Source organism: Gavialis gangeticus, unplaced genomic scaffold (genome assembly GCF_001723915.1).
Source record: "Gavialis gangeticus isolate Ggan-Ray unplaced genomic scaffold, GavGan_comp1, whole genome shotgun sequence".
NCBI classification, from domain to species: domain Eukaryota; kingdom Metazoa; phylum Chordata; order Crocodylia; family Gavialidae; genus Gavialis; species Gavialis gangeticus.
The window spans coordinates 70,238,325-70,246,922 of NW_017729022.1; the positions used below are offsets into that span (position 1 = coordinate 70,238,325).

The 8,598-nt window shown below is 40.9% G+C and overlaps 1 long non-coding RNA gene across 1 annotated transcript in view; it reads left to right on the forward strand.

Annotated features, from left to right (window-relative positions):
* LOC109296108 overlaps positions 1 to 8,598 on the forward strand; it is a 20,155-nt gene that overhangs the window by 10,376 nt on the left and 1,181 nt on the right. The window contains exon 2 of the long non-coding RNA XR_002096895.1: positions 3,064 to 3,071. This is a non-coding gene — a long non-coding RNA (uncharacterized LOC109296108). The remainder of the gene's footprint in view (positions 1 to 3,063; positions 3,072 to 8,598) is intronic.

The window sequence follows — 8,598 nt, forward strand, 5'->3', positions numbered from 1 at the left end:
GTGTGTGTGTGTGTGTGTGTGTGTGTGTGTGTGTGTGTGTGTGTGTGTGTGTGTGTGTGTGTGTGTGTGTACACACATATATAATGCAGTATACTTACTGTAGAAAACTTTGGTCAGATACAGCAGATTATATACAGAGACAATTGACCTTATATCAGACTAAGAAATACATTGATTAATCAATCTAAAAAGTCAAATCTCAGCACCTAAAAACTTGCACTTTAGACAATGATGAATCTATACAAAAAATGAAAATTGGGGAATCCAATATTGTGGGCAGAACTGGAAATATGACCAGTTTCCTCTCTCTCCCTTTAAAGCCAAAATGTAGTCAGCTAATAACTGAAAAATGCTCGTCTTGGTAGTTTTTCTTCTGTCAGTTTTCAATTGTGTCTGCTGGGAGTTATTACAGATCATTAGGGAAAAGTAGTTTGTTGTGAGGCTCCCTGCATTTAAAGAGAATCACCTTTCCTTACTGCATATGGCTTATGAGTGTCCAGCACAGAGTTAAGGAATTGTTTTTATGACAAAATGAAGAAATCTGTAGATGTTTTGACAAACATACACTGCAGAAACCTGCCAAAAATATATACACCAGAAGAAAACCAAGAGAGGTTACTGTGTGAACAGTCAGGAAATGCGAGTTGTGAGAGACTGGATTGGGATGTAGCCATTTGGCTGGTGGTGCTAGTGTGCTTATTAAAGAGCAGACAGAAAGAATGCTCTGTCTCTGGAGAAGAAGGTGGCAGACACCTGCATTCATTTCAGCAATTTGCGCTTCTGTATGTGGGACATTTGCAATACTCTCACATTGCCCCTTGCTCCCAGGCTGCCACCTTCCCCCGCATTTAGAGATACAGTTATCTAGGTCTGCTGCATTATTCAGTCTGGTATACAATTTTCAAGCAAACAAAAATAAAAAAAACCCCCAAAACCCAGAAAATTAGGCAAGCGTCTTACTCAGTTTAGAATACATATTTGTCTGGATCAAACAGCATTAAGTGCAGCAAGCGATCTGGAGTATGGTCCATAGCCAATTAAATGCAAATGGAAAGAATCACACTATTTTTAATGGAATTTGGATCTGAAACTTGGACCTCAAATTTCAAACCTTGCTCCACTTCTCTGTCCAACTGCTCATTCTGGGACTTTTAAATCTTCTGCATACTTGCTCTACGTGCTTGTTCAGTACGTAAGGTGAGTATTCCATTTCTGTAGCCAGTTTTGAAAACAGAGCTCCTATGCCATCCTTTTCTGCTTGGTTGTGCCTTTCAGAATTATTACACTATTTGTCTGCACTCTTTGCACTACCATAAGGCCTTTACATTTATACCAGCAGAGCTCTTAAAGAACAAAACTAAACCAAGATTCACAGAAATTAGGAAGCAGATACCATAAGCTTCTGTGAAAAATTATATCAAGGGAAACTAGAGTTACACAGAGAGAGGGCTATGTATTTTCATTTAATTTCATGAAATTAATGAGCAATGTATTAAGCACAGGTGGCCAGAAATTCATTCTTGATGCAACTCCAGTACTGTACTTTGAATAGGTTTATTCCAAGGATGAATATGGTACCTTGACTAATAGTAGCAACTGTACAGGTTTGATTAATTCCTTTTGACTTATATAGGTACCAGTGATATCATGGCATATGTTAAGTGCACAGTACCAGGAAAAATGGAAAAAGCCAACAGCAATTTTCCCAGCTTCTAAAATGGGTTCTTATCATTTGTAATCAGAAATTAATAATATAGCACTAACTAATGCTACGCTTATGCTAAGGTTCATGTAATATTGCATCCCCAGCCAGCTGCTGTTTTACCACTTGCAAGCATGACAGCATGTCTTGGCATAAGGAGTCATTCTTCGAGTAAATCATTATGTTCCTCTTTCACTGGTGGGCATTTGCTGCTGCAATATAGGTTAATTGGATGCCCTGCCATCATCTGCTGATACGATTAAGTAGCCAGAGTTTGGCATCGGGCATTGGGTGTTTTCACTAGAACCCCATTCTGTTGTGTGCCCCCTGTGAATGTTTATAAATGATCAATCAACAACTGTGATTATGAGCTGCGCTCACCATGTTGTTATTTACAACAGCACAGCTGTCTATAAAGATAGAAGCAAGTCACCCATTGTGATTCTCCCCATTGGCACTGATAAAGAACTCATCAAAACAGCTTATGTACAACAAATGCCTGTGTATATTTATGACAATGTGTCTTGCGTGCAAAGAGTTAGTATGTGCAAATTTCTTGCCATTTAGGAGAGAGAGATGAACTTCCGTATTTGCCAGCTTTGCACAGTCCACATGAGGACTTCTATAATAAGATATAGGTATTTTTGGTGTGGAGCATGGCAACCAGCATTTATATATAAACTGTACACAAAAAAAGGCAGGAGAAATTTCAGCTAACATCACTGGTACAATCCCATTGTTTTACCAAGAGTGTAAGGACCGTTAAGTATCTATAGAGAATCTTGAGGATTTTTTTCTTCCAAATTTCAAAACTGTTGAGCTGCATCAGCCTACCACTTACAGGGTGCATTTACTCATGTGCTTTACTACAGCTGACTAATTAGCTCCACAGTAGTGTCACTGTCTACATGTGCACCCATTTTAGGGTGCAGTAAATTAACTCCACTGTAGCATAGTACTCTCCAAGTACTATCCTACAGCAGAGTAATTATGCGAGCCAGAATGCACATGCAGAAGGTGACCAGGGCTGGCTGGGGCACAAGGGTGCTACAGTGTGGGGGCTGCCTGCTGGCAAGCCTGGCACTGTAGCTCCTTTGTGTCTCAGCCAGCCCCTCCACAGCACACTGAGCTGGGCAGGAGCAGCCCCAAGCTGGAAGGCTGAGCCCCGCTCCCCCAGACTCTCTGCCAGCCAGGACTGCTCCACCCCAACTCAACATGTTGTAGTCCTGGGTGCATGTATAAATGGGACAAATATTTCTGCATGCCAATTGTACATGGAGATACACATACAGTCAACTACACTGTACTTGGTACATATAACTTAGAATCACAAAGACGAAAATGGACACTGCTGAGATCAGATTGTGTGGTTCCAAGCCATCTAGGTAGTCTAGACATGAAACTTAGACACCTAAAGCCTCACTCTGCCAGCAACCAGCTCAACTGTATGTGGTGCCACCCCAGGGGAGGGTAGACCCCAGTGCGTTAGAAAACAACCAACTCAGATGAAAGAAAGCGATGCTGGCTGCTCTGGGTTGGCTACTACTCAGACAGCCTGAGCCACAGACAATAGTGAAGCACCTCCAGAAAGAAGAAACTTGCGGTCTGAGGCAAGCGAGTCATTGTACAGTCCACAAGGGATCAGCTACAGCCATTTGGAAGGATGTGGTAAAAGACAGAAGCAAAAAGGAAAAGAAACCACTCATCTAAAATAGCAGCCTAGTACAATTTCATCACACAAGGCAGTAGGAGGTCAAAAGATAGGAGCTCTGCATTGGTTCACCTACCTTAGCTAATAGCTGGACATCCTGCCTCCAGCTCTGCGAAGTAGAAACTATATAACAGCCTCACTTCTCAATGCAAGCATCATGTTTAGCAAGGAAAAAAACAACAAAAGGCTGAAGATTTGACCCATGGTGAAGTAGCCTAATGATTCATGGATGAAAGCAAGTGGGGGGATCAAAGAGTACAGTAAATCAAAGTGTACAAGTCTTGAGGACCTGACACCACAGTCTGCATATGGACTTAGGCATTCAGGGTAGGGTCATATGTTCAACTTAACACTTACTAAATGCAGTTAAATCATAAGCAAACCCACAATCCAGCAGTTTAGTGCATATTAAGTGCCTTCTTGGCAATGCAAAGCTGCCCCCTTTCAAGTGAGGATTAATCCCAAGATCATATCAAGGTAATATGCCTGCATACCATACTAACTTTTTTTTAATGTGTCACAGCCTTCCAATGATTTGCAATTGTTGCAAGTACACATACCACTACACCCTCAGATATCACCAAGAGAAATGTGGCATAATACCTCAATAGCCAGATTAGATAGTCTGCACCCCAAATTCCTTTAGAACACAAAGTGAACTTTGCCTTCACAGTAGTATGGGAAAGCCACCCCATCTTATAAAAAGGTGATTATTTTCACTCATTTAACACTTTGTCCACTTTGGCAATTAATTACTTGCCATTCTGTACTGTTTTCAATGGCAGACAGATCAGTGTCACCCACAGATGTGCACAAGCCTCAAATATGTTATTGCCAAATTCTGAACTTTCAGTGACTTGAGCTCAATGTGCTGATCCACAATTAACTGTTATTTTTAGAGCAGTGGGGCTGCAGGAAGTCAGGCAAATTACAAGACACTGTGGCATGTATCATTTGCTAAGAATATGCTTTGCAAATATTTGTTTACCCGTGTTTTTAAAATTCTTAAGGTTTGCAATACAAAAACAAGATAAAGTGAGTTTGTCACATTCCTGCAAAACCCTTGGTCCTTGTTCAGTTGCACCCAGGTCCTTACACCCATGTTCCTAGGACAATATCACCAGTCACTTAAAGCTCAATCCTCTTCCCTCTTCCTCTGCAGCCATGTGACAAGGAAAACATTCAGTTTAGTCAATTTAACTAAGCTACAACTATACTGACTTTATTTTTAAATGGGGTGTTAATACTTGGGAAAAGGTTTGCACTGAATGCCCAAGCAAACAAAATCCTTCACACGGAACAAGAACCCAGGCAATGCCTCATTATTATACATCAACCCTGATGCTATGCATGGGAGAAAAAGGGCTGTTCCTATCAATGTGTTTCTGGGGAGAGGATAGGTCTCCTGAGTGAGTGGGCCCATACTAGCTCTTCTGCCCAACAGCAAGTGAATGTACATCCATTAAAACATTTAATTTATCTTGCAAGGGAATCAACAATTACTGCCAAGTTCAAGGGATGATCTTTTGAGACAAGGGACCCTATCTACTGAGAACTGGACTGGAATTGCAATGCTGCATTCAACTGGACCTCTTGACAGCCACAAGAGGGGAAGAAGTTTTAGTCAGCCTTGTAATGGGATTTGAACCCATAATGTTAAACCACGGTTATACTTACTGACCCTAGCCAAGAGAGCTTCAAGGGACATATCACAGCTCCAGAAAAGGATACTTCAAAATACACTCCTCTGTATCAGCCACAACTACTGGCTAGATCCTGTGCTGGCATAAAGCAGTAAGTCTCCAACTAGTTTGACAATGCTGCACAGTCTGGCATAGAATGCATGACCAAAGGTCTTCTAAAGACCGACAGGATGTTACTAACTACACAACGGAAATTTGTTTTACGGACTAGGATGCAAGGCAACCCATACAGCAGTCTTGCATTCCTAGTGCTAAATAGGCCTCAGCCCTTTCATTTCAGTGAACCATAAAATTCTTGCCCACTCTGACAGACACAGGAACCAAATTAGCTGGCTTTGTGGCACCTAACAATTTAGTAGGCTGGACAATTCTGGAAGCTGTATGTTAACGCTGCACAGCTGACTACTCAATAGGGTTCTCTTGTTCTTAGATCATGTAACAACAGGTATAGAGAAATTAAATATTTAAAGTCACCTACCCTTAAATAATTAAAACTGAGCCAGCCTGTAGCAGTCCCATGCCATACCCACAAGGCTTCTCTCAGTGTTTAAAAGTTTGATGTTTGAATTAGGGAGATTTCCTGGACCTACATGAAGAACTACAAATACCTGCTGGATCTCCTCATCCCTTAATCTTACTGAGGTAGCTAAGCTGAATACTAAGCAGGACATGAGAAAGCACGTGAGCACGCATTTTTGGTTGACACCTGAAATCCGATCAAATATGCCAAGCCATCATAAAAAAAAAAAAACCAGTAGTTTTTTGTATATAAAGAAAGGAGATTTGTTTTATTCTCATTAGCCACAAATTTCTTCATCTCATTAGCATAACCTATGATCAGCTACCTGTAACATTCAATTCCAATCTCCATCAGAAGAAAACAAATCAGAAAGACTTCATCTCTCTTTCCCCTTCATAATGGCTCATAAACACCTGAGGAGGTTTGACCCACAGGTTAAGAGCCACTGCCCCAAACAATAGGCCAGCCACCTGATCTGCTTAAAAAAAGGTGAGAGAGAGAACATTTTTATGACCAAAAGTATAAATTAAGCTGTAGATCAAGGCAATAAGAAAAATTCCAGTAAAACCCCAAGATCACATTGGGTTATAAATACTAGGTGTGTTTGAAGCAGGCAGTATTCAATTCAGATTTATCCCAATTCGGGGGACAGTGATTCGATTTGGCTGGATCCAAATCTGAAGATTCAATTCAGATTTGGAGAATCTGCGATTCGGCCATCGACATAGCTTTGTATGTTTTTTCTACATACGTCGAGGTACCAGACCTGGCTCATGAATGCTGCGATAGTGGGGAGGATGGAACGTCCCATGGGAGCACGGGGAGGAGGGAGTTCTACCTGGTGGCAGACCTGGAAGTGGACTGGAAGTACTTCATCTGCCCCACCATCTCAGTGTTCATAAGCCACGCCTACTATCTCGAGGTGCATAGAAAATAAAAAACAAACCATATAAAAGCTGTGTCTATGGCCTAGTAGTTGAATGTCTCCAAATTGATTGGAGAGAGATTAATGGGTCTCCTGATTTGATTTGGATTCAGGAGATTCGGCCGCTGAATCTCCTCCAAATTGAATCAGCAACCAAAGTTTCGCACAGCCTTAATAAAGACCTCCATATCAAACTGCTGGGTCTTGCTGCTCTCATCTTTTTTAAACATATACATTTGCATGTTTATTCAAACACAGTAGTGTCTACTTGAATACTCCTGCACAACATACAGCACAAAGTCCAGTCCAAAAAACTGTTGAATATCAGTTGTTGGTTTTTTAATGTGCTGGGAACAGAAGATGTCAGCGTACTGCTGGAAATTCTTATGTGTGAAGAACATCATTTGCTTGGTTCAACACTAGCTGGAAGAAACGCTGTACTTACTCAAACATTGACTTTTCTGGCTCCCTCCTAAGAGAGGCTGGGTAGGAATTCTAATGCTTCACCTAGGTGGGTTGCATATTAGAAAAGAAAGAGACACAGTGAAATAAACCGGCAGCTGTGTTCTTTGCTTACAGGTCAGAAAATGTTTAAATTCGCCATGATTGCAAGGTCTGTGGGATTAAGGCTCCGATGCATTCATACAAGCTTTTTCATACTGGATAACCTTTGGGAACAAAATATTAAAAGACAAGGAGGTTCTGAATGATAAGAAATAGACCCCCCAAGATAATAATTAAGTGGCAGAACTTTTTTCCCCCCCAACCAAGCCCTTCTCCAAAGAGCTTTTAAGTTTTTTGGGTTTTTTTAATGCTCCTTAGCAGCAATTGTTTGTATCCATGGAGTTTTATGTACACTTTGCATTTAGCAGGAGATTGCACATCAGTTGCATCAAGTGTTAAAGCAAAAATTGATAAGCTGGTGATCTCAGCTATACACAGCTGAAGTTTAATTGGAAAGTTAACCTGTTAATAGAAACAAGATGCTTGTAAGAGCTGAGTCCTCATGTGTCTTGAGGCTGTTCACAATTCTTTATAGATACATTTAAGATCACTTGGAATTTATTCTGCACATTGTATAGCAATTCTTCTCATAATCAACTGGTATTTAAAACATTTACTGCCTTGTTAAATCTAACAAGTCAGACTTATTAGGATAGTCACTTTCCTTAATAGCAGACTGAGTTTTACAAAATGTGTTCATTGAGGTATAAGCATATAATAGGCAGCTGTTAAAACCTGACTAAATACATTTAGCCGCCAGCAGACATTCTGTTTCAATGGCAGCACTTCCTCTCTGCCAACAGGAAGTGCAGTACTCGACTATGTCAACTGAGCACCCATATGGGAAAAACTGAGGGTATGTACACACATTAGCAGTACCTGATCTATGACTTGCTTCAAGGGAGTTGTTGGGATTGGGGTGCAGGGTTGATGGGCCCAAGGGGGAGGGGCATTGTCCATCAGAGGCTGAGGGAGCTAAAATAGGTGGGGTTGAAGAAACACAGCCTTAGGGGCTGTGCTCTGACTGTACAGATGGTTGTTAGATCAGGCTAACCTATTTTCAATCTAATTCTTTTCACATCCTCAGGTGAATTAAGTTACATTGGGCCAGCCATTTTTTACGTAATCTAAACTACCTTAGCATCTGTACAGACCATCACTTAGATTAATGTAACCCCAGTTAGGTGAACTACAGCGTAACATCTGCATGTACCCTAAGCAACAACAACAAACAGACCTAAAATTCAGATAACTTCTTTTACTCTAAATACCACAAGGACCACTCAGGATCATACTGTCCTTCCTTTGCTCACACTGATAAAGACCTCTCCCGACAAACAGTTTTATTGACAAATCAATAGACCTAATTATGATAAAAAGAGTAATAGTATAAATTATTAGGTGTGTCTGGACTTCATATCAACAACAAGACTTGACTAGAAAGTAAGCTGGGAAAATTAAAAGTCCATCTACATCAGGGATGGGCAATTATTTGGGCTGGAGGGCCACTTAGGAAATTTTGGTGAGCAGCTG